This window comes from Mesocricetus auratus, unplaced genomic scaffold (genome assembly GCF_017639785.1).
Source record: "Mesocricetus auratus isolate SY011 unplaced genomic scaffold, BCM_Maur_2.0 Super-Scaffold_100009, whole genome shotgun sequence".
Taxonomy (NCBI): Eukaryota; Metazoa; Chordata; class Mammalia; order Rodentia; family Cricetidae; genus Mesocricetus; species Mesocricetus auratus.
The window spans coordinates 13,127,949-13,143,736 of NW_024429193.1; the positions used below are offsets into that span (position 1 = coordinate 13,127,949).

The 15,788-nt window shown below is 48.5% G+C and overlaps 1 protein-coding gene across 1 annotated transcript in view; it reads right to left on the reverse strand.

The window, feature by feature from the left end:
- Ddah1 (dimethylarginine dimethylaminohydrolase 1) overlaps positions 1-15,788 on the reverse strand; it is a 124,756-nt gene that overhangs the window by 104,155 nt on the left and 4,813 nt on the right. The window lies entirely within an intron of this gene.

The following is a 15,788-nucleotide window of genomic DNA, read 5'->3' on the forward strand; positions in this document are numbered from 1 at the left end:
AGGGAAAGTCAAGTATCAGCCAGGCCCAAAGAACCAGTTTTGGTATGACCCTCTGGCAATCCCACGACCAAGGCAGGAATGCCGATGTCTTCTAAGCTCAGCATCCCAACCCCCCTCTTTCCCGTTCTTTGTCCCCACCTCCTCCAACCCCTCAAGCCTTCCCACCAACCTCCAAATCTAACTCACATCTTAGCGCTCCTTTCTTTTCCTGAGACAGGTTTTCTCTGTGTAACAGTCCTGGCTGTCCTGGAACTCACTCTGTAGACAGGCTGGCCTCAAACTCACAGAGATCCACCCGCCCCTGCCTCCTGAGTGTTGGGATTAAAGACGTGCGCCACCACTGCCCAGTTTACCAAATTTCTGAATAGAACCCGAGAGGTTTTTTTTTTTTCCTAGCCAGATCCTCTCCCTTTTCCTCTGGCTTTCCCTCTGTCCCTTTGCTTCTTAGTGTTTACTTCACGGGGGGGGGGTAAGGCACCTTTGAACAGGAAGGAAAGGAAGGACATCACTGCATTTCAAGACAGACGACCATGACAAGGCCTCCTCACGCAGGGTACTTTGTCTTGTACAACGGTTGGATGCTGGGATTTGTGCCCAGGAGGCCAGAAATACATGAGGCACTGTCTGCCTACTTATATACAAAACCATGTCTGCCTGCAGACTCTGCCTCTCTAAGTGAACCCACTTTGACCTTTGAACCCTGAAACTAAGCTGATGGAAACCAGGTTGGGAAACTGCCCTAAACTCAGTGTATTCACAGTTTGGCAGCTACCAACGATTTGATTTGGTGGCTTGGCTCAGCAAATTCATATAAGCCCATGAGACTGGGGTGGGCCACAGTTATTAGCAGCTTAAGTTATAGATAAATGGGCAGAAAGAACCATAGAAATCCCTAGAGAGAAGAGAGGTGAGAAGTCAGACTCCATAGTCCTAGTGGTCTTGTGGTTTCAAATAGAGAGGAACTCTAATTGAGCTCCTCCTTAAACGGGCAAGGGTAGTTCTCTGTTGTTTCCAACCTAAGAGAAAAAAAAATCATTCTTGCTAGAATATAAAGTCAGTAACCCTGTGTATGACTGCTAGTCTTAGCCTGGAGGCCAATCCCTTTCTTCCCAATGCTTGCCAAAGTTTCAAATTGAGTTACCAGGAATCCTGTTACCAGGAATTACAGGTTTAGTCAGTCTGAATTATGCAAACTGTTACATTGGTCTTTGCTCTCCGAGGTCCCTCAAGCAGAGGCCGACTCTCAATGCAAGGCTGGAACGGCTTCTTCTTGGCAAATCTGCTTTCTCCTTCCACAGCCAGAGGTGGTGGCTGTGCTCCTGCCTCCATCTCTACCCCCCTGGTCCGGAGGAGGCCTGGAGATCTCACGGTTTTCTGCATTCAGCAGTAAACACCAGCAATTACAGCCGGGTACGATCTCATTCCTCCCTGGTCAGCTCGGCCAGGCCCATTACCTCAGGTTGCTCTCCTGGCTAAAGGAGAGCCTGTGAACCTGTGGTTTTATCATCCCCGGGGGAAGACTCTTTAATTCTCTCAATCAGCTGTGCTCTCAAAGACACAGAACAGCAGGGATTCTTGCCAAGAGCGAGAGGTTCTGGGAAGAGGTTTTGTGTTAGAGGTCGGTGAAGTGTTCACTTCCTCCTTACGCTGCCCACCTGTGTTTACAAGCCTGCCTCCACGGATTGCACTCTGTCCAAATCTTCCAAGAGACACTCCACTTGAGACTGAAGTCTTCCTGTGAAGGAATGTTCGGCACACAGCAGCCCCATACTCCAGCCCACCACAGCCGGGGACAGCCCACCACACCACTGACCTTTCTGCTCAAGGGCCTGCATCACTTCCTTTGTTCCATTCTCCGCCGAATGGAATTGCAGTAATGCGAACAATTTTTCTTTTACAAGAAAAAAAAAATCACAGAACACAGGAGATCTACAATAATGGTTTTGACAACCGAGATGTTCCTATTTTACTCTGCTTAATTAAACACGGTAAAATTGCTTTTCCATCAGCAAATGCCACTTTGCTAAACTGCACCGAAGTCAGTTTAATGAGAGATCCAAGTGTCTCTTGATCAAACCTGGCCAGAAAGGACAACATTTAAGTGAATGCTACTGCAAGAGGTGGTCGGGAGAAGGGAGAAGGAGGCCTGGGAGAAGGAGGCCTGGGAGAAGGAGGCCTGGGAGAAGGAGGCCTGGGAGAAGGAGGCCTGGGAGAAGGAGGCCTGGGAGAAGGAGGCCTGGGAGAAGGAGGCCTGGGAGAAGGAGGCCTAGGCCTCAGTTGTCACGTGACTCTAGTCTTCCCAGGAGGTCAAATCTAATGCAACTCCCTGCTGGTCCACAGTCCAGTCAGTAGGCCAGTGCTCGGGGCGGTGACATCCCTGGGAGAAGGAAGACCAGCCATCGCAGGGGCCAGAACCAGAGACTCTCACGGGAGGGCACAGGCTGGCGGGTGCACCCAGCACAGCATACAACCCGGTATTTTCACCAGGCAGATGCATGAGAAGGGCCTGGCACCAAAGGTCTTGGCAGGAAGTTTCGGGGGCCAATCTTTGGGTCCTGCATTGGAGATCTAGACAGAGGGTGGTAGTAAATGTTAACCCAGCTGATGAAGCCAGTTGACAATCTGAACATATGGAGGGAATAATGGTCACCCCAGGCCAAACGGCAGAAATAACCAGGTTAACCAAATGATCTAGTGGCCAAGAGACCTCTTCTTTGCTCTGCTAAGAGCAAGCCCCCGACTGCTCCAGGAGCGTGGCTCGGGGCCAAGCCAGCTGCTGAGGGCTGCGCTCACGGTGCTGCTGGTGCAATCAGTGCTGCACACGGGGCAGGGTATTGCTGCTTCTTGCTGTGGGCGGAGGTCTCACTGCGAGACGGTGGGTTCTGCTGGAGGGCGCCTACCAAGCTGGGAGTTGGACCCAAGCACAAGAGAGTGTCGTGTTTGTCCTAAGAGGTTCACACTGGTGGGCAGAGTCTTGGGAGAGACTGGTGGTATCAGAGGCAGGCAGGAGCTATGAGTGGTTCACAAGGTGTAGTGATGAGAGAGAGAGACAGAGAGAGACAGAGACAGAGACAGAGCAGAAGCGCAGAAGCCAGAGCTGGCCAGAGACAAGTGCCTGTGGGGCTAGCATGTGGAGGAGGATTATAGTGTCCTCCAGCAGGGAGAGTGATGTTAATAAGAGTAAAATCAGGACTGCGGTATGTGTGATCCACCAATTTCTGCTGAGCCTAGGAAACATTGGTTCCAAGTTCATAGCAGGATTAAAGAGAGAAGAGTCAGGAGCCAAGAGTCTACCCAAGTCTTCACAGGCATGAAGGGAAGGTGGGACTCCAAGCCAGGCATGTTACCTTACCTCGCTCCTGTCACTCACAGGGACAGCAAGGCCTAGACCTGTGTGCACCTGCAGTCCCTCACCAAGACACAGAGGGAAGTCAAGGTGCTGCCTCCCTGTACTGTGACTTTTGTCACCAGGGTCTCAGACCAACTCAGCCATGGAGTTAGGGTAATGGTTATTTCACAACAGTGACCGTCTGTGCCCCAACTTCATGTGCTTCTCAGAGAATTTCTCCTGGATTGTCTGCGGAAAGCTGAGCAAGAGCTGGTGTCGGGTGAAGGTGGAGCAGGAAGGTTCTCAGGACTCCCCTTCAAACTGCCTTTCAGCACTCCTCCGTGCTCACAAGCTTAGGTCAAGACCCTACACAAGCTGCCTAATCATCTGGACTGTATCTCTGCCAGTAACTATTAAGCATGGGTAGAGACGGTGACAGCCTTCTGTCTTTCCCTTGGGTGTGGAGGGTTCTGAGCTAGCCATACGGGTGAGGGGCAGAGACAGGTGGCTGCTGTACAGAAACAACAGAAGGACCCGTCTCAGTGTCCCCACTAACTCTGGTCAGCTGACTCTTGGGGGCATCGAGCTGTGGTTACAGGATTTATATTGACCGAGTCTTAAGAGTCCTAATCCCCTAACAACGGAATGCGTGTTCATGTCTTCTCTCTGGCAAAGTTACCAAATGCCCTGACTTTGGAGAAGAAACATTGGCTCTGCGTCACAGCCTTGGGACTGCTATGGTTTGGCTGTGGTTTGAATATAACCTGAAGGGTCTCTGGTCTGGAAACTTGGTTTCTGAGTGAGAGGTGACTGGGTCTTCATGAGTAGATTAAGACCATCCCGTGGGGGATTAGTCTGAGTTAGCTACCGAGAGAGCAGAGTTCGAGAGCAAGCCGGTACTTCCCTGTACCCTGCTTTGGATTTTACCACCTTCCCTCTTTTGCTTTCCTACACCTGGGCCTCTTATTGGCCCAGAGCCCGTTCCCGGCTGGCAGGGTGCACCCACATGTGCTGTGACGTTCAGACTATCCGTCCCATGGCATTGTGAGCCACACCTACCTTATAAATCACCAAGACTCAGTGTCTTGTCGTAACATAGCAAGTTGGATGAACTAGTTAACTAGCTAGTCAACCTTAAGATAATCCTCGTTCTCTTGCCTGAGGAGATAACGGGAGCAAGTGGAGAGAGCTGGGAGCCCTGCCCTGGTGAGATGAGACAGAGGGGCACACCACACAACACCACACACAGCACAATACCTGACAGGCACGTGTGGACTCTACCTAACTCTGAGTTCTGATAACAGGGTGTGCACTCTGACTCTCACTCATATCCTGGTTCTCTCCTACCCCCAACGTTTCCCATTTGCTCAACAGTCCCCTAGCCTGGGACGAGTCCGTGCTCAGAATTGCCCCAAAGACTGAGGGGACATCTCAGGCAGCCTGTTGTCGCTGGCCACTGGAGAGAACCACAGGGTGCAAGGTCTATCTTCAAATGTCCTGACACGCCGGGCAGTGGTGGCACACGCCTTTAATCCCAGCACTCGGGAGGCAGAGGCAGGCGGATCTCTGTGAGTTCGAGGCCAGGCTGGACCGACAGCCTCCAAAACAATACAGGGAAACCCTGTCTCGTAAAAACAAAAAAACAAAACAAAACAAATGTCCTGACACAGCAGGCTGTAAAGGCTGAGCTTAATGCTCAAAGGCAGCCACGATCCTTACAGACTACCTTCCCGCTCATGTCTTCATTCAAACTTCCCTACTGTAGGTAGGGATTCAGAAACCCACAGGGCTGGTGGGCTGGCTCGGAGGGCAAAATATTTGCCACTCCAGCAAAAGGATCTGAGTTTGGACTCCAGCACCCACATAAAAAGCCAGGCACAGTTGCAAATGCCTAAAATTCCAGCTATAGTATCACCCTAACTTGATTTACAAATGACTGTATCACTTCCAAGTGCACAGATGAACGCCATGGTGTTTTGTGAGCAAACCACCATATGCGAACCCGCCAGGTCACTGGGAAGAAACCGCCATATGCGAACCCGCCCGGTCACCAGGAAGAGTCCACGGCCCTTCCACTGAGAGCTTGCTTTTCTTGTTCTCCCTGTCTTCACTCTCTGCCACACGCAGATCAGCAATCTATCTTCCTACTCGGTAGCAAAGGCCCACTGCCCTGACACCAAGCTGCCCCTACTCGGCTGCATTCTGACCTGTACTAGAATTTCATTGTTGAAACAGCAAGGATTGACCACAGCCCCTACTCGGCTGCATTCTGACCTGTAGTAGAACTTCATTGTTGAAACAGCAAGGATTGACCACAGAGACAATGGTAATGGTAATAGGTCAATATAAACCGACTTCCACCTCTTTACAAATCACAGGAAGAGCAACACTTTACTGCGTGATCTACAGCACACAGGGAACATACACGTGTCCATGTATAACTGTAACAAAGTTTACATCTAGCTATCCCTGGCTATATTGTGAGCAGTGGTGTATTCTGTCATGTCTCGAAATACTCGAGGTCATTTACAAATAAACACAAATATTGGCCTGACCCACTCACAGAACTCTGTAACCCAGATATGAAATGGAACTTGTCGCTGAACATAACCACCCCAAGTCACAGTACACAGAGCAATCCACAGTGTTTCAGAAAGTATTCTGAGGTAAGGGACAATTAAAAAGCCCCAGTTCCAGAAAAGGCCACAGCAAGGGTGACACCAGAGAAAGGAGTCAGCATGGAGGGTTACCAGGAGCTTGTGAAAAAGCAGCTCATTGTATAAAAACCTCTCCTGGCTTCAGCATCACATCAAAAAACGGAACTCAAGTAATCCTCAAAGCGTTTTCTATCACCCACATTGCCACTAAACATCGTTTATGAGGCGGGGGTTGTGAGAAATTGATTTTACCCCAGTCTTATTCTGCATATGTTCGTGTGTGTGTGTGTGTGTGTGTGTGTGTGTGTGTGCGCGCGCGAGTGTGTGTGAGTGTGTGTGTATGTGCATGAGTGTGTGAGTGAGTGCCTTGTGCATGTGTGTGTGCTTGTGAGTGTGTATGTGAGTGTATGTGTGAGTATGTGCATGAGTGTGTGCGTGTGCCCGTGTGTGCAAGTGTGCTTGTGAGTGCCTGTGTGTATGTGTGTGCACACTTGGATATGTGGCTTCATGTGCGTGTGCATGTGTGAGTGTGTGTATGTGTGCATGTATGAGTGTGTGTGTGTGTGTGTGTACACAGACGCACAAGAGTCTTAAAGCAATCTGAGGGGCAGTAGCTGTTATAGTGGCACTGGCAGTCATTAGGTGACCTCAGGGCGGGACAGGGTTTTGGAAGCGCATGCTCTGAATCTTGACTGAGCCCTCAGCTGCACTGAGGCCAATGGCCTGTGTCATATGTTTGTCCACATTTACTCTCAAGAAAAGGCACTTATTAGTCCTCCCCCTGAGTGAGAAGCTTCTGTGGGATCCAGAGTAGTCTCAAATGGCCATGCAAACACCTGAGGCTCTGTGGATAAAGGAAATCACAGACATGGACATGGCAACACTATCAGCCATTGTTAAAGCCCCAGGCCGCACAACTCCAAGCCACTTTTCTGACAAACACACAATGTCTTCAGCCACTGTCCCCGAGTTTGCCCCACTGTTAATCGTATCAAAGTCTTCAAAAGGCGCTTTGAGGAGATGGCATTGCGTTTGTGAGGACGTACAATCCACTCTTAGGAGCGGGCAGCTCAGCTGGAAACACAGTTACCAAGGGAACGCAGGTACCACAGCTTCCTATCCCCAACAGCCGTCTCTGAACAGTCACGCATACTAACCTACACTTCAGTCCTATGTCTCACGCTTGGCAGATACCACAATCAACAAATGCTTAAACTGGGGGGGGGCACTAAGCTTTCTATAGTTTTGTACACAAAGGGCTAGATTTCTACCTATCTAATATTGAGGGGATATGAAGGGAAATTTGTGAAATGAGTGATCTTTCAAGGTCACCCGGCCCACTAGGCAGTGATCTGAGAATGACATGGGAATTTATAATTATGCTGTAGCAATTCTGTCTGGACATGTGCTGGAGTTTTCCAAAATGAATAATACACTCCGACTTCCATCTCCATTCCAAGGTAATACTGATTCTGAGGCACGCTAGTGCCAGTCAAGGTTACAACCTCCACACAGACTGTGCTGGGAGAACGGATGGGCCCTTGTGGGTGCAACCTGTGTGTGGGGGTCAGGGTGGAGCGTTGCTGTAGGACGTACTCCAGAGCAGTGTGCAGGGGTGCCTGCCCTGCTGCTGTAGGACGTACTCCAGAGCAGTGTGCAGGGGTGCCTGCCCTGCTGCTGTAGGACGTACTCCAGAGCAGTGTGCAGGGGTGCCTGCCCTGCTGCTGTAGGACGTACTCCAGAGCAGTGTGCAGGGGTGCCTGCCCTGCTGCTGTAGGACGTACTCCAGAGCAGTGTGCAGGGGTGCCTGCCCTGCTGCTGTAGGACGTACTCCAGAGCAGTGTGCAGGGGTGCCTGCCCTGCTGCTGTAGAACGTACTCCAGAGCAGTGTGCAGGGGTGCCTGCCCTGCTGCTGTAGGATGTACTCTAGAGCAGTGTGCAGGGGTGCCTGCCCTGCTGCTGTAGGACTCACCCAGCTCACTCAGTGAAACCTTACTTTAACTCGTTTGAAATGTCATCCAAGAGGAGACAGAGAAGCCACTAAGCCACCACAGACTGAGGGACGCATCGCTGGTGGATGGACAGGGTTCAAACAGTAAGGAAACCATCACCATAAGGACTCAACCCAGTGGGGGTCCAGAGTGGCTTGGTGTGTATGGGGAACCTTCTGAGGTGTCGGTGTGATTCCCAGAATCTACCTGTGGGGGTCCAGAGTGGCTTGGCGTGTATGGGGAACCTTCTGAGGTGTCGGTGTGATTCCCAGAATCTACCTGTGGGGGTCCAGAGTGGCTTGGTGTGTATGGGGAACCTTCTGAGGTGTCGGTGTGATTCCCAGAATCTACCTGTGGGAGTCCAGAGCAGCTTGGAGTGTATGGGGAACCTTCTGAGGTGCGATCCCAGAATCTACCTGGCCTGCAGGCATGAGCCTCTATGATTTATTTCTACAAGAGCCTGAGTAGACAAGCTAGCCGAAAGGAGATGCAGTAGATTTTCCTGTTTTGTTTTCACCATGAACCAGAAAAGGAAATATATTTCATTTACTGTTAGTATACACACAAAAAACAAATGAGCCAATTTTCATAAAACCATTTTCACATTGTAATAATGCTAACTTAAAAAAATTAATTCTAAAGCCAGGTGTTGGTGGCACAAGCCTTTAATTCCAGTACTTGGGAGGCAGAGGCAGGTGGATCTGAGTTCAAGGCCAGCCTGGTCTTCAGGGCGAGTTCCAGGACAGGCTCCAAAGCTACACAGAGAAACCCTGTCTGGAAAACCAAAAAACAAACAAAAAACAAAAATTAATTCTATTATTGCAAACATTAAAGTTCTGATCATGACCCCTGAAGTTAGTTTCATGATCCACTAATGAGTATACAACAGAATTCTGAAAAAAAAAGTGGAGGGGTAAACAGTACAGACAGCCTTGTCTTCCAAACGTGTTCTGTTGACAGCTAAGCTGGTTACACATTTGGAAAGACTTGGAGGTGCGGGCCTAACTCTGTATAGAGGTCTAAGGTGAGAGTAACGGAAACATGAAGATTCAGTGACGTCTCTTCCTAAGGGCCCTCAAGTTCCCAACCTCATATTTTCAGAGAAACGGAGCTAGACCATGCCAGGGCCTCTAACAGAGGATTAGGACAGTGCAAAGGAAATTAGAAACAGATTACCAGAACCCACTGCTGGAAAGCAAGGACGGACTCCCCACACGCGCGTGCGCGCACACACGCACACACACACACACACGTCCTCTGCCCTCCACGTGTGCCCCACACATACCCAACACAAGCAAGGGGACTCCGGAACCTTTCAAGAGCAACGAGAGTGTGGGTACTCTAGATCAGAGTGTTAGCTTCGAATGCCTCAGATAAATCTCCTGGACTGGAAAACGTGATTAAAACATAAGTGGCCTGAAATATGAACCACAGCCAAATTGGAGTCATATTACTCTTTCTTCCTGAATCAAGAACTTAAGGAAAACGGGTGTGTTTGCCACCTAGTATTGTTTCACAGCAGCGCCATGATCAATTTGCTAATTTCAGTTTTTAAAGACATAATTTCAGGATAGTAACTTCTGGATAAACCACCAGCGCACACCCTTCTTCAACATCATGCTCTCTGGTCCCATCTACCCAGCCACCGTGAGCTCAGGGTTTTACTGCCAGCCTGGTGGGTGGATGAACTCACCACAAGGCGTCAACCCAACTGAGGCAGGCAATCAAGCATGATCTGATGTACATTTATGCCTATATTATACTAATAGCAATCTTCCTGTGTGGGCAGCTACCTATAGGAAGGGAACATTCAAACAGGTAAGTGCTCACCTTACATCTTTATCTAGAAAACTAACGTCCTCACACAGTTCCAGAAGACAAAAGCTAAAGACAACACCAGAAGTCCAGGACCAGGAATGGAATACACAGAGCTTACAACAATCACCTGGGCAGGTCAAAGGCTGCAACAGAAACTCACCCAGAAGCTCATTCCGTATCTCTCTATGGTCTTTTACTTGCTTCTGGCCATGGCGGCCACCTTGTCCACAGAATACAACGCACACATCTGTGTGACAGTGGTGATGAGAGTGCAGATCACGTGGGCCTAGGGGACTCGGCTATTTCACTGTTTTGGTTTGGTGTTCCTTAACCTCTTCTCTGGGGAAAAACTGCCTATCAGATGTGGTATACACCATTGCATAAATAAAGCCTTTGAAACAGATTTAGCCAATTCAGCTTCATCCCACAATGGATTACCATTAGCAAAGCACAAGCTTATACTATAGGTTAATTCACTGAAATGAGTAATGCATCAGGGTGAATAAGACCCTGCATTTGTTCATGCAATTTTATCTTTTTACAGAAGTAAGCTATCATCACCTCCCCAGATGTTTTCCCAGCCCCTTTCCCCCTTTCTACTTATACTTCCACCCCAACACAACCTGAGTCTCAAGAGGAAAAAAAACTGTGTCTTCCAGCCAAAAGAAAGCCATATGGTAATATCATTTCAGAAATCAGAAGTAGCATCCACCTGGGCAGAAGTGTTCTTGGTCATGCTACCTACCATTGCATGTACAGATTTCAGCCCCTGACTGCAGATGCATATCCAATGTGGGCTACTTTATCTCAGTATGAAGCTCAGTGCTCAGTGTTGCTAAGATGAGATCTGTGACTGAAAATTTATTTTGATACCAAACAGAAATGAAGATTTTTTTTCTTACCCGTCATTAGCATGGCTAATGCTGCATATGGCAGGCATGGACAATCTTGTGTATAGTAGGCATGGACAATCTTGTATAAAGTAGGCATAATTAATATTGCATACAGGACAATGTGGGGACACCAGACCTTGAGCAGAAACCCACTTCTCCTTCGGCCTGGGAGTAGGCAGCTGTAAGACAGTGTTTACTAAAAACATGTTTACTAAAAACAATACAATGCCCGGGGCAATAAGTTCCTGGAAAAGGCCTGCCCACAGAAACCGCTCTGACTTGACCTTGTCCAAAGACTAACCGCCTCTTCTGACACGCCCAGATCAGTTTTTGGTGTCAGAGCAGAACCAGCCAGGGTAGAGGAGAGAGCAGAAGCTTCTCTGGAGGGAGCCTTTCTTAGGAAGTTTTCTTGAACCTTTTTGGGGCCTGCTTAAAGTTTTCTTTACATGAGTCTCTGTGTTGTCAATCCCCAACACCCTCCGCACGTTCTCGGACACAGGCCGCGAAGCTGACATGACAGACAGATCACGTTTGATTGATACATACTAGAGTGGATAATTATGGGCCGAAGAGGAAAATGACTGAACAGCAAAGAGTACACTGGTAACTTATAGGACCAAAACAAGAATGCCTCTCGAGGGTTTAAATAGCAACTGAAAAAAATGACTCTCAGGCCTAAGGCGGGCTTGAGTCCACTGCAGAATCCTTGAAGAGCCAAACCATAACAGAGGATTTAGGTAAGAGAGAGAAGGAAGAACATCTAGAAACAGGATCTATGTGCTATGTGCCAGACAGCTATTGTCTCCAACACTGAAATAAGAAATACAGCTTTAGATGTGGTAGTGGACTTGAGATCCAGCACCTGAAAGCTCAAGAGCAGAGAGCCTCTGGTTTTTTTTCCAATTCTAGGTAATTCTTACATGACAACCACTCTTCTGAGAGCCCTAGGATGGGCCAGATACTCCAAGAACATGCCCAGCACACACCGGTCCTATCACAGGACCTATGCCATCTGCCAGTGATCTGTCCATCATAGAATCCATCCCATCTGCCAGGGATCTGTCAATCATAGAATCCATCCCATCTGCCAGTGGTCTGTCCATCACAGGACCCATCCCATCTGCCAGGGATCTGTCCATCACAGAATCCATCCCATCTGCCAGTGATCTGTCCATCATAGAATCCATCCCATCTGCCAGTGGTCTGTCCATCATAGAATCCATCCCATCTGCCAGGGATCTGTCAATCATAGAACCCATCCCATCTGACAATGGTCAGCTTTCCTCGATGGACAAAGGGCAGTGGTGTTAACTAATGCATCTCTCCAAAGTAAAACGCTGGGTCTGGCACAGACAGGTGCTTGCTGAACACACAAGCATGTGTGATTCCATTAACCCTGCAGGAGTTAGTTCTTTAATCTTCTACTCTGCTGCAGTGATTCCTCTGTCACCCTTGCTTGGGCGATCTGGAGTTAGGAGTCTGAAGCTGGAGACTTACATCTTTCTGAGGGATGTTACTGCCCCTTCTGTGCTTAGCTCCAGGAAGACGGTGGACATCACTAAATTACTTGACAATGACCAGGTAAACTAGGATAGCATTAGATCCATACATTTTTAAGAGGATTTGTTGCTAGAGATTGTGCTTGTCTGTGTGTACATGCCTGCTTGAGATTATTGGTGCCTGCTCCTGAAATAAACCTGATTTAATATCTGATATTAGTTTGAAGAAAGCAACAGGAGTTAAAGGTCACGTGACCATCCTAATGGAACGCTGGGGTTTCAGCCACGGTAAATACCTATTTAAAGACAAACTGCTGTGAACAGAGCACTGGGGTGTGCAAGATATTAATAAAGCCATTCTCTCTCATTACAACCTCAGCTGTCTTACCATTGTGACCCCTTCTTGATAGGAACAATGAACGAACAGCTACTGAATCCGCAGATCCCCATTCAGAAAAGGCAACCTTCCGCAGGACTCCATATCTTTCACTTAACAGGTCCACAAAACGGAAGGCCAAGCAACACCCACCTTAAGCAAGTGCCTATGGGCTGGGGAGACAGCTCAGTGGTTAAAGCGCTTGCCCAGAAAGTGTGAGGCGCGCCGTTTGGATCCCCAGAACTCACACACATGCTGACTGGGCATAGTGGAACATCTGGAAATTCTAGTCTCAGGGAGCAGAGACAGAGGGTTCCCCGAGCAAGATGACAAGAGGGATGAGCTGTACATGTGAGCTCTGGGTCTGACGGAGACCACCCCCAAGTGAACTGTGGGATATTCCTTTACACTGCGTGAATATACGTCGCTGTGATTGGTTTAATAAAGAAGGTGTGTGGCCAATTGCCGGTCAGGATAAGGTTAGGAGGGAAAACCAGACTAAAGGACGCTGGGAGGAAGAAGGGCAAATTCAGAGCCGTCACCACATAGACACCGAGAGGAAATAGGAGGTGACAGATGAAAGAGAGGTAATGCCACGTGCCAGAATGTAGAGGGAAAAGCCATGAGCCTCGGGGCAGCACACAGATCAACAGAAATGGGTTAATTTAAGTTGTAAGAGCTAGTTAGTAATAAGCCTGAGCTATCAGCCAAAGATTTATAATTCATAGTAAGTCTTCATGTCAGTTATTTGGAAGCAGCTGCCAGGACAGGAAAACTCCACCTACAAATGGTGCCCAAACACCTGGCACCTACACCCTCACAAGACCTGAGGAAGCTTAAAGTTTCTAAAGACAAAAAACGGAGCCAAATGCACTTCCAAGTCTGTGTCTCTCATGCCAGCTTCAGTAAAGACACGATCCTGGCAGCTACCAGCATGCCATGAGCTAGCCCTCATGGTGGGTTCCTGCAGTCCCTCACAGGGGTCTCAGTACAGACAGGTGTCTCCCAGCCACCATCTGTGCGCTTGAGTCGCCGATTCGAGGCCTCCCAGCGCACCATGTGGGGGTTTCGGGCTTTGCTCACGCAGACAGAAAAGGTTACAGATACTCGGTGAAGACAAATTTGAAAAAGAAATGCCCCGAAAAGAAACAAGTGTTCTAACCAGTTTGGGGTGATGATTTGCTGTGGAGAACAGCTTCCAGTATGTTCCCTTCCCATCAGTGACAGACAGTTAGGTTTCTAATCATGATCAGGGCGGTATCCTCATACACAAGTGTGAGGAAGTGTGTGCGTGTGTGCGTGCGTGCGTGCGTGCGTGTGTGTGAAAAAAGATCAACTGTGCTGGCAAACAACAGCCAGTTATGAACAACCTCAGCCTGGGCAATTCAGGAAGTTCATGGAAATGACAATTACGGTGATGATGATAGATTCATTCAGTGTATGTATATGAACGCACGTTTGGCCTGCATGTGTGTATATGAACGCACGTTTGGCCTGCATGTGTGTATATGAACGCACGTTTGGCCTGCATGTGTGTATATGAATGCACGTTTGGCCTGCATGTGTGTATGTGAATGCACGTTTGGCCTGCATGTGTGTATGTGAATGCACGTTTGGCCTGCATGTGTGTATATGAATGCACGTTTGGCCTGCATGTGTGTATATGAATGCACGTTTGGCCTGCATGTGTGTATATGAATGCACGTTTGGCCTGCATGTGTGTATATGAATGCACGTTTGGCCTGCATGTGTGTACATGAATGCACATTTGGCCTGCATGTATGTACATGAATGCACATTTGGCCTGCATGTATGTACATGAATGAATGTTTGGCCTGCATGTACTTATGAGCACCAAGCACACACCTCATGCTGGAGATGAATAGATAGTGTCAGACCCCTGGGGTGCTTGTGAGCCACCATGTGGGTGCTGAAAACTGAACCTATGACCTCTGTAAGAGCAACAGGTGCCCTTAACTGTCAAGTTATCCCTCTAGGGCCCAAGTTATTACTTTTTAACTAAAATGAATTCCAACTGCTCTTGTTATGAGAAGAAGAAAGAAAATGACTCACTTAAGTTAAAGTCCAATCTACACTACACGCTGTTAATGGGTAAGGTGAAATTCAAGCAGTTAGTCTGTGCTTGTTTAACGCAAACAACCCTCACCGATCCAGGAAATTTCATCTCTGGAACTTATAAGTTGTCTGTGACTTTGGTCTCTGTGGTAGTTTGAATGTAATTGGCCCCCATAATCTCATAGACAGTGGAGCTTTGTTGGAGTAGGTATGGCCTAGGAAGTGTGTCACTGTGGGGGCGGGCTTTGATGTTTCTTATGCTCAGGACACCTCCCAGTGTCTCAGTTGACAGCTACTTCTGCACCATGTCTGACTGCCCAGCGCCATGCTTCCCCCCATGATAACGGACTGAACCTCTGAAACCGTAAGCGAGCCACCCCAATTAAATGTTTTCCTCTGTGAGAGTAGCCATGGTCATGGTGTCTTTTCACAGCAACAGAAACCCTAAGACAGTCTCATTACTTAACCTGGCTACCTGAATCTAGATTTCCTTGACTTCTCAAGAAAGTGGTGATGCCATCTCTCAGGATCCATCGCTCAAGCGTTTGACATTGGCTGTCTTCTACTATTCGCCATAATCTTTGTGCTCTCTTTGCCTCTGGAGGCAAAATAAGAAGAAACTCAGGATCAAAACATACAGGTCCCGATATCCATGTGTCCTTATAGAAAGGGACCATTGACCTAAACATAGGTCCTTTTAAAATGCTTTGCTAGTTCCTTGAGAATTTTTATGATACTCACCTTCAATTCCTCATCCTTATCTCCTTGCCAGCTCCCTAACCCCTTGACTTCTTGTCTCTTCGTCTTTTGATACGGTAACCCATTGACTCCAGTTAGGTTTGTCCATACACTCCTAGATGTGGGCCATCCACCAGACTGTGATCAACCCAACTAACAGGAACAACACCTTTAAAGAAAACTGTCTCTGTCTCCCTCCCTCAGATGCCATCAACTGTTGGCAGCTCCTCGGTCATGGGTGGGAACTCAAGAAACACCCCGTGTGTGCTAGAATGTTGACTGTCTGGGTCCTGTGCAGGCAGCCACACCTAGGGTTCAAAGGGCAGAGTTCTCTCGTGCTCAGCAGCCACTGCTCTGTGCTGGTCCTCCCCAGCCTCTGGCTCTCAGTCTGTCTGCCTCGTCTTCCATGACG